The sequence below is a fragment of the Sapajus apella genome, unplaced genomic scaffold, assembly GCF_009761245.1.
Source record: "Sapajus apella isolate SASKATOON/1434 unplaced genomic scaffold, GSC_monkey_1.0 scaffold8, whole genome shotgun sequence".
In the NCBI taxonomy this organism is placed as follows: Eukaryota; Metazoa; Chordata; class Mammalia; order Primates; family Cebidae; genus Sapajus; species Sapajus apella.
The window spans coordinates 17,936,808-17,947,875 of record NW_022436948.1 but is presented as its reverse complement, the minus strand read 5'-3'; the positions used below and the strand labels follow the sequence as shown (position 1 = coordinate 17,947,875).

The 11,068-nt window shown below is 35.9% G+C and overlaps 2 pseudogenes; one reads left to right on the top strand and one right to left on the bottom strand.

Annotated features, from left to right (window-relative positions):
- Window positions 1-3,648: 3,648 nt before the first annotated feature.
- Window positions 3,649-4,222, top strand: LOC116550627 (annotated as a pseudogene).
- A 307-nt stretch (window positions 4,223-4,529) lies between these two features.
- Window positions 4,530-9,741, bottom strand: LOC116550626 (annotated as a pseudogene).
- Between the last annotated feature and the right edge of the window lie 1,327 nt (window positions 9,742-11,068).

Genomic DNA, 11,068 nt, shown 5'->3' with positions numbered 1-11,068 from the left:
ATGCTAAGGAGAACAATTCAACCAGAAAATATAACAATCCTAAACACATGTGCACCTAATTCCAGAGCTCCCAAATTCCTAAAACAAATACTAACAGACCTAGAAAAAGAAACAGCAACACAATAATAGTAGGGAATTTCAACACTCTACTGACTGCACTAAACAGATTATTGAGGAAAGAATCAACAAAGAAACACTAGACTTAAACTAAATTCTAGAACAAATGGATGTAACAGACATTTATAGAACTTTCTACTCCTAAACAAGAATATGCATTCTTTTCATCAGCACATGGGACATTTTCCAAGGTAGACCATATGATAGGCCACAGAACAAGTCTCAATAAATTTAAATAAATCAAAATCATATAAACTGTCTTCTCAGACCACAGCAGAATAAAACCAGAAATCAATTTCAAGAGGAACCCTCAAAACTATACAAATGCATGGAAATTAGCAATCTGCTCCTGAATGATCTCTTAGTCAACAATGAAATCAAGACAGAAACTAAAAAATGTTTCAAAATGAGTTACAGTGACAAAAGTTGTCAAAACTTCTGGGATACAGCAAAAGCAGTGATAAAAGGAAAGTTTATAGTGTTCAACGTCTACATCAAAATGACAGATCACAAATTGGCAACCTAATGTCACATCTCAAGGAACCAGAGAAACAATAACTATGCAACCTCAAAACAAGCATATGAAAATAAACAACAAAGACCTGAGCAAAATTAAATGAAACTAAAACCCAAAAAGCAATACAAAGGATTAATGAAATGAAAAGTTGGTTATTTGAAAAGTTAAAAATAAAATAATAGATCATTAGCTGAATTTACCAGAAAAAGAAGACAGAAGATTCAAATCTCAAACAGAAATGAAAATGCAGACTTACAACTGATATCATAAAATATAAAAGACTATTTGAGACTACTATTTTCTTTAGTAGTCTCTTACTCTGTTGCTCAGGCTGGAATGCAGTGATGCAATCACAGCGCATTGCAGCCTCGACCTCCTGGACTCAAGCAACCCTCCCACCTCGCCATCCCGAGTTAGCTGGGACTAGAGACATGTACCACCACATCTGGCTAATTTTTTAATTTTTTTGTTTTTGATAAAAATGGAGTCTCCCTATGTTGTCTAGGCCTGTGTCGAACTCCTGGGCTCAAGTGATTCTCCTGCTTTGGCCTCCCAAAGTGCTGGGATTACAGATGTGAGCCACCTCGCCCAACTGAGACTACAGTGAACACCTCTATGCACACAAACTAGAAAATGTAGAGAAAATGGATACGTTCCTGGAAACATACAACCCCCTAAACTTGGATCAGGAAGAGATAGAAATCTTGAACAGACCAATAACAAGCAGTGAGATTTAGTCAATAATAAAAAGTCTCCCCAAAAAATGAAGTCCAGAACCAGAGAGATTCAAGTTGAATTGAGCCCAACACTCACAGAAGAATTGGTATCAATTATACCAAAACTATTTCAAGTGATTGGGAAGGAGGGAATTCTCATTAACCCATTATATGAAGCCACTATCACACTGATACCAAAGCAGGAAAGGAGATAACAGCAACAACATCATCATCAAGAAACTACAGACCAATATCCTTAATGACCACAGAGGCAAAAATACTCAACAAAATACTAGTAAACCAAACCCAACTGTACATCAAACAGATAATTCATTATCACTAAGTGAGTTTCATATTTGGCATGGTTAATATACACAAGTCAATACAAGTGATTCACCACATAAATAGAATTAAACACAAAAAAGCGATTATCTCAATAGACACAGGAAAATCATTTGATAAAATCCGGCATCCTATTCCCTTATTGTACAAACCTCAACAGAGTAGGAATAGAAGAAACATACCTCAAAATAAAAAGAGCCATCAATGACAAATCCACAGCCAACATTATATTGAAGGGTAAAGTTGAAAACATGCCTGCTAAAAACTAGAACAAGACAAGGATGTCCATATTCACCATTTCTATTTAACATTGTACTGGAAGTCCTAGGCGGAACAATCTGGCATAATAAATAAATAATGCACATACAAATTGGAGAAGATGAGTCAAATAATCTCTGTTTGTGGATGCTATAATCATATACCTAGAAAATCCTAAAGATTCTCCAAAAGACTCCAAAATTTGATAAATAAATTCAGTAAAATCTCAAGTTAAAAAAAATCAATGTACATAGATCAGTAGCACTGCTATGCAGCAAAAATAACCAACCATAGTTAAATTGAGAGCTCAATCCCATTTAAAATATTTACAAACAAAATCAAATACCTAGGAATATACTTAACCAAAGAGGTGAATGATTTCTATAAGGAGAATGACAAAATACTGATAAATTAAATTATAGATGACACATACAAATGGAAAACCATCCCACGCCCTTGATTGTAGGGGTAAATATTGTAAAAATGACCATACTGCCCAAAGTAAGCTAAAGATTCAATACAATTCCTTTCGAAATACCAATGTTACTTTTCCACAAAATTAAAAAGACAATCCTGAAATTTATATGGAATTGAAAAGAGCCCAAATAACAAAAGCAATCCTAAGCAAGAAAAAAAAAAATCTGGAGGGATCACATTACCCAATTTTAAATTATACTACTAGGCCCTAGTAACCAAAACAGCATGCTAATGGTGTAAATATAGACATATAGACTAACGGAAAGGAACAGGATAGAGAACCCAGAAATAAAGCCAAATACCTACAACCAAAGAAGACAAAATCTTCAACAAAGAAGACAAAAACATACACTGGCGAAAGGACACCCTATTCAATTAAGTGCTGTAAAAATTGGATAGTCACATGCAGAAGAATAAAACTGGATTCTTATCTCTCACTGTATATAGAAATTAACTCAGGATGAATTTAAGACTTAAACCCAAGACCTGAAACCACAAAAATTCTAGAAAAAAACCGTAAGAAAAACTCTTCTGTATATTGGGCTTGGCAAAAATGTACGACTAAGATCCCAAAAGCAAATACAATGAAAACAACCACAAATAAATGGGACCTAACTAAACTAAAAAGATTCTGCACAACAAAATAAATAATCAACAAAGTAAACAACTTACAGAATGGGAGAAAATATTTGCAAGCCATACATTTGGCAAAGGGATTTAGCTCTAGAATCTACAATGAAAAACAAATCAGCCAGAAGAAAACAAATAATCCCATTAAAAAGTGAACAAACAATATAAAAAGGTATTTCTCAAACAAAGGATATACAAATGGCCAAGAAACAGGAAAAAATGCTTAATATCACTAATCATCAGAGAAATGTACATTAATAACACAATGAGATTGTTCTTTATCTCAGCCATTATTAAAAAGTCAAAAGGTAATACATATTGTTTCTGACATGAAAGGGAATGCTTTATGCACTGCCGATGGGAATTACAGCTTCTATGGAATACAGTATGGAGGCTTCTCAAAGAACTAAAAGTAGATCTAACATTTGATCCAGCAATCCCATTACTGGGTATTTAATCAAAGGAAAAGAAGTAATTATATCAAAAAGATACATATGTTTATCAGGGCACAATTTACAGGTGCAAGAGTACCGAATTAACTTGTGTCCATCAGCCGATGATGGAATAAAGAAATGTGGCGTGTGTATGTGTATGTCCCATAGAGCGGGGTCCGAAGCAGAGGGGGAGGAGCGCAGGCACTGGGGGCGGGGCTTCAGCCGTAGGTCGGTCGGGGTCTGTGCCAGAGACAGGAGGCTGAGCTGGGCCCAGGTGCTGACAGCACTGTCCATCTGTCTGAGCGCCGTGGCCACAGCCACGCGGGCTGAGGTCAAAAGGAAGCTGCAGATCGGGGTCAAGAAGCGGGTGGATCACTGTCCCATTAAATCTCGTAAAGGGGATGTCCTGCACATGCACTACATGGGAAACCTGGAAGATGGGACGGAGTTTGACAGGGAGCCTGCCCCTGAGCCAGCCCTTTGTCTTCTGCCTTGGCACAGGCCAGGTCATCAAGGGCTGGGAGGGGCTGCTGGGGATGTGTGAGGGGGAAAGCGCAAACTAGTGATCCCATCCGAGCTGGGGTATGGAGAGCGGGGAGCTCCCCCAAAGATTCCAGGCGGTGCAACCCTGGTGTTCGAGGTGGAGCTGCTCAAAATTGAGCGACCATCTGAGCTGTAGCCAGACTGGGGAGGGGTTGGGGAGAGGCCCCCGTCTAGGGACCAGACTGTTAAAAAAAAAAAAAAAAAAAAAACTTAGAGGACCCTCCCCTCAAAAAATATGATTTTCCCATTTGTCTTTAATAAGATCTTATTTAGCTAGCACAAACAAACCAAAGACAAAGACTGCAAGCTAACAAAATGACCATGTATTAAACTGAGTTTCCCATTCTTTACTTTTTAACTGTATTTTCTTTATATGGGGTAATAACCAGTTCATGTAGATAATAAGTTATCGACATACTTTTTCAAGTAACAGCCTGGATAGCTTCAGCTTCACGAAACGAGTATAACAGTTTTAAGTTGTACGCTTGAGAGGGCCTAGCATTCAATCTGAGGGCTTGGCACTCGCGGCGTGCTTAGGGCGCGAGGATGTATCTCCTGCATCTGTCTGAGGCGGTCCTTCTGCCACATTGGGTTTGGAGGCACAGGATATCTCTGTGTGCCGTGCAAGTACCGATATGGGATCCTCAAGGGACAAGCAGTGGCTCTACAACGAGGTTGTGGCAAAGGAGGAAGAAGCGTCCACCTCTTCCTCTCCGCACAGTATCGGTAGGCTTCTTTCCGATACTGTTTATCAATATCATCACTGTTTTTCCAACCTCCAGTAATGAGGACATCATCTTTGTAATAGCAAATGGCTGCTCCTTCGATGCTTAGGACTTCCGGAGGCAAGCTTTCAAGGATCTCATCAGACACTTCGCTGGCAATTTTTCTTACTGCCTCTTCGTTTTCTAAATAATAACAATTGGGACAACATGATGCTGTCTGATAAAAGTTTGAATTGACCACAGACATTTAGAAAAAGCAGTAATTGTCAATAAGTGGCAAAGATTGCATATCTTGCCACTGTCAAGTCTCTGTATCATAGCAGTAATTACAGCCTTTAGTCCATCTTCAGCATCCCGGTTCACAGGAGTGCGGGCAGCAATGTGCATAAACCGGTCTTCAATGCCTAGTGCTTTGACATCTCAAAGAATCTTTGGTGCCGATTCCAAGTTGTGCCATTTATCAAGCTCAGGATTATAAACAGTCACATCTTTAAAACTAGGACTAAAGTTGCCATGTCCTCCAATGCTATAGAGCTTCCCTTTGACTTCTGTTAGCCCAAAGAATGCTTTCTTGTCATCAGACTACAAACATGCTCCCAAGTATTCAAATTCAGGTTATACTTTTCTACAGTTTTAGCAAACCCTGGCTCCATTGATCCCGCAACATACACGTAGGATTCTGTTACTGCAACAGCATGTCCATCGAGGTGATTATGAATATGTGGCAAGTTGACCCATTTGTCCTCATCAACGAAATATCCCACACATTCACTTAAATAGCCCCCTCCATCTGACACACCTCCAATAACCATGATCACATTCATGTTTTGCCCATGATGAGGCGGTACTGAGATATGAGAAGTGGGGTGCTGGAATGTGCACTCCATGTTTTTATTTCTTGCTTAAAAACTTACATATAATTTCATAATAAACAAGTTTTCACTATAATTTAGGGCATATTAGTTCTCCAACAGATATTTTATACATACAGAAACTCAGATGTGTTTAACTGAAATGCAAGAAGAAAGTTGATAAAATTCTTATGAACAGAGTAATTGGAATCAACATCTGTTTAACAGTAAAAGTTAACTCTACAACCCATCTTGGAAACTTTTGAAATAAGCTTAAGTGCAATAAACTAAAAAAAATGTTAACCCCACAATAAAATTAAAATTGGTTTTAACAAAAGTTTTGGAGTCAAATGATTATAAACTATACATATTCCTCCTCTCCAGCAAGTATACAAAAAGCTTCCCCTACTCCAATTTGATGTTGTAAAATCATACATGCATCCCAAACTCGTATGTAATTGAAATTTCTTTTTGTAGTATCACCCATTACTTTAACATATCAGAGAAAATTACATAACAGCCGAGGGAGAAGAAATAAGACATAAGAGGTGCTTCAGTATCCCCCATATTATCTACTGAGACCACAGTGTGGGTAACAGAGTGCAGATTCATTTAAAAATATTTTAAATATCTTACATAGCAAATTAGAAGAATATTGCCATAAAATTCATCATAACCCAGAAGTTTAAGGATGATTTTCTAGACAAGTTTTAGGCATGCCTACCTAATATTTACGCCCCACTTTCTACTTGCCAATGAAAGCTATTTATTTAGTAAGCAATTCCTTTTTTTATTTCCCTTTCTCATCTTCTTTTGCAAGCATGCCATTTGAACTTATTTGTGGCCAATGAGATGTTATCAAATCTGGTTGAGCATTTGCCTGGAAAGGTTGTTCTCTTTCAATGAAATCAAATAGACTTTCTGGGACCACTCTTCCTTGTCTCTTCTTTGTCTGAATAATGACGTGTTCTCCAAAGCTCTCGTAGCTACCTTCAAACACTTAGATAAAAGCATGAGGGTGAAATCATTAAAATAAGTTAAAAATGGCATAGTAAAAAGATGACCAAAGATCCTTTATCCCATGTTTAAGAAATGATCTGTTTCATCTACTGCCATCTCTCAACTTACTCTCACTTGAAGAAAAAAAAATACTTCAGTCATTTTTAGTTTTATTTTCTGTTTAATTGCAGCTGACAGCACTCTTAAGTGATTGAAAATATGTATCATGAACAAATGCTATTCTCCATACCAATGGACTTGATGGATGAAATCCAGATGGCCATGTCTATAGATGTAGAGGAAGGTTTTTTTAAAAAAGAACAACTTATAACTTAGACAAATGCAATGTAGGAATAAAGAAAACTGTCTAAATCTGATAAAGAGCATTAGCTTGAAACCTGAATCAAACATAATTAATCGAGAGATATTCGCAGCATTAGCCTTGAAACCGTAAAGTGTATTTAAACAACACACAACACATGCTGTAAAACATAACTGCACCAAAATGACATTTACTTATTAAAGTAAATGGATGCTGAATGGGGCATTTACTATTTTTTCTCAATGTTTTGACTGCAGTTCCAAACAGTATGAATATTGGAGAACCACACCAGTATTAGAAAGAGATGTGCAGTTAGACGCTGGCATGCACAACTTGCTAAACTATAGCCAACCTTCATTAACTTCATTAAAAAACAGCAGACCACATTCCCTAATTGCATAGAAAAGAAAGTCTAGATTATGCATGAACCATAACTATTTTTTCTTAGTTCTCTCTAGGGTCAAAATGGGAGATTTTCTGGAGCTTCCTGAAATGGAAGGAGGTTGCTGGCATTTTCAGCATTTGTTATGGCCAGCAGAGCCACCCAGCTGTACAACTCCACAGGGCATTCTTTCAACTTGTTCAGTGACAATCTCATAAGCTATGAAGCGATTATGCTTTGACATGAATGCATATATTTCCTCTGAGCCAAGTAAATGCCATGGAACATAACTGGAATGTGCTGTCTCGATGTGGTCCCAACCTGGAGAGCTAGCTTCCTGAGCTACCTGCATCTGGAGGGATATTTCCAGAAGGCAGGAGATAAAAGTAGCTTATAAGAGGCTACCAGAGAGTTAACCTTGGGGAATTACAGTGTGTAATTATCAGATCTGGTTGGGCATTTGCATGCATCTAACAGGGGAGATTCCAAAGTCTCCATTGACACAGCCCTTGGAAAAGAAACTATTTAGATGCTTGTCACACTCAGAGATATTGACAAGGAAGGCAGATCTGCAAAAAACCCTACCTAGATATAAAGAATTTTGCCATCTCTAAGCATTCTTTTTCTCTCAATTAAGGAGTATCTGCTATAACAAAAGAAGAAGAGAAGTGGTAAATAAAACAAAACCACGACACAAGCAAAACCTGGGGTTTTAACCAGTCCTCTTAGATGGGCTCCCTAGCTATGACCTCAACTGAAAGGGAGAGAAGAAGCCTTACATTAAATATAAGCTTGAGTTTTTGGGTTAAACAGGGAATTTAAACCCCTGAAGAGTAATAGTAATTATCAAAAATTAACTGATATGTGCAACTGCAAGTGACCCAAAGCCAGGGACCTTTCTGAGTTCTTGTTATACAAGGACAGATAAAAGAGGTTTGACATAACACTTATGTTAATGAAAGGAAGAAAAATAAAACAAGTTTTGAAAGCATTTAATTCAGTTCAGAAATTTCAAAACCCAGAATAATTTTAACTCCAAATACTTTTGAGAGATTTAAAACATAATAACATGTTAATCTGTTTATTTTGAATAAACAATATCAGACTTGATATATATATATAAATAATAAAATATGCATTTCATTTTCTATAGTCATAATCAGAATGAAAGATAACACATAGTTGTGTGATTCCTAGTTTATTTTTCGACTTCTAATACATTTAATAAATTATCTATTCTGCCTGGTTTCCTATCTCAAATTCCATATTTCTATTAAGGGATTAAATCTTTAATTGGGTTAAGATAGACAAATCATTTAAGCTCATCTTAAAATTGATTGGTGTCATAGGTGAATGTGTGGGATATTTGACTTCAGCAGTCAGCATATGTCAGAGGATTGATATTTTCTTTCATATGGCATCTTTTTAGTCTTATAGGATTGATGGTTTGGAGTCTTTCTGATGCACGTTTAATAGAGCTATCTTAAAGGGATTTCCTGTCTTTCAAGTGTGCTCTGCGATAGTGAAAAATGAGAAATTTTTCAGTATCTCATTTTATTGCAAATGTGGATTTTAGGATCATTATGATTAAATAAGCAAGTGGACGAGGTTGAGATCATAAGGTTGAAAGCTATTCCCAGAGGAAAGAAGAAGGCAAAGAGAGGAGAGAAGGCTAGGAGGAGAGGACATGGTTGAAGGAGGAGTTCATGGACTGGCATTGTGATTACCAGGACCAAATGCATTGAATGACGCAACTAGGTTTGTGCATAAAATCAGATTTTCTTCTGGTTTCTGAGTGTGACATGTTCACTGAAAAGCATTTGAAATAATTACAAGATAATTATTTTAATTAGGAGTCCATTCACTTTCATAATAGATTTTGAATTACTAAATCCTATTTCTGAATTTTATCCCTCTGGTCAAATATAAAATGACTAGGGAAATTATTTTCACTGCTGAGGTTTATTGGAGATATTCTCTGAACTTTGCTACCCATTCAGAAGATCTTGCCCTTTCAATTATTGGCTGTGTCTGAGAGAAGCCTCTGGTGTTGTCATGAAAGCTGCCATGACCTCTAAGTGGAAGAAATGCATATTAACCAAACGACGAGAGCAAAGCAAATTATGTTTTGATTAGGACTGTATAACAACTTAATCCCACTCATTTACAGTGGCTGTTCAAATTGATGAGCTGAAATGTTTATATGTTGTTATCAACTCTGCCCTGGTTCGTTTTTATTCCAGGGTATTTGCAGGGTGCCCACTTTCGAATTCATGTGGAGAAAATAATCCCCATCAGGACATCTGGCATTGTTTTTGACCTATCACTTCCCTCACCCTTTGACTGCCAATTTGTTTTTCTTTCTAACTTGTTCAATTTGGAACAACCCTGTTGTAGTCTTTACAGCCTCTTTGTGGTGTTTCTTCATCGTAAAAAAGAACATGCAATGCAATACAAATCTTTCCACCACTCACTCCATGAAGCATGCACTATATTATAAAACAGGCAAATTGCCAGTGATCAACATCCAGTAGCCTATTATTTACTGATGTTTCGCATTAATATCAAATAATGAATAAATTTATTATTTGTTAATTAACCATATTTTCTTGCTCATGAATCGTAAATTTTTCAGATGACTTTGATAACCAAAAATATATAATAGTCTACTTCATTAAAATTTTTGGTTCACTTTGAAAAATCATAGCAATTATTATATTTTTCAATTGTTTGAAAGGATAAATTGTTCATTGGACTAAAAAACTTGTCTTTTTCTCTTCAAATAATTTCATTTCTCCAATATATTTGGGAAATATATTTGAAAGTTGTATACTAGAGCAATGGACAATGATGTCATTCATCTCCTGATTGATTCATATTTAATAATAACGGTACTTATGCTTATTAAAGGAATTTGACTTCCCTCATCCATTACTGTGGTAGTTATACTACTGTCCTATTTAAAAAAACCTAGATTCTAAAATCGTTTTGATCAACCTCCAACCATGGACAAGTTACTTCATACTTGGCTTCATATACCTACTAAAAGACATGCTCCATGGTGAAAACTGTCATCCAGTGTTTTATCTGAAAATATGTATTCCAACTACAGTAAGTTACCAGTGGATCCAACATGCCATGTTATTTAAAAATTAAAGACATGTAGTTTTAGTTAATAATTTTTAGAATTCAAGATTAGAGATGGATCAGTCTACACTATTGAGTTTATTACATCAAGTCAATGGGAGAATAAGTAAAAGGGTTTTTTGTTTCTGAAAAAAAAGAGGGACAAAAGGATGTCTGGTTTTTACTTAGATGAAACCTTCAAACGGCTCAAGATACGGTCTTTATTGATTTAAAAATAAAACCTAAAGTATTACATTATATATTCCTAGTTAAGTATACATAAATGTGCTGGATTTAAAACATTAAGTTAACTTTATTCTTATTTATGATCTGTTTAAATATAAATATAAATAAGTCTTACATTAAAAGTTTATTCATTTTGGTATTTATATAGCCCATTTATATTATTTAATTAACTGTAGGAGGATCCTTTTTGTAGATTTTGCAATTTGTTTCTCAGTTTAATACAATATATTTTAATTAAAAATGTAGTTTCTATTCATTGGTAAATATTGCATTATTCATCACTAGGGTACAGGATCTAACAAATACATAACATTTTAAAATAGCAATGTTGTCACATACTTTAAGGGCTTGATAGTAAGGAGAATGTGCTTGATTAATAATAG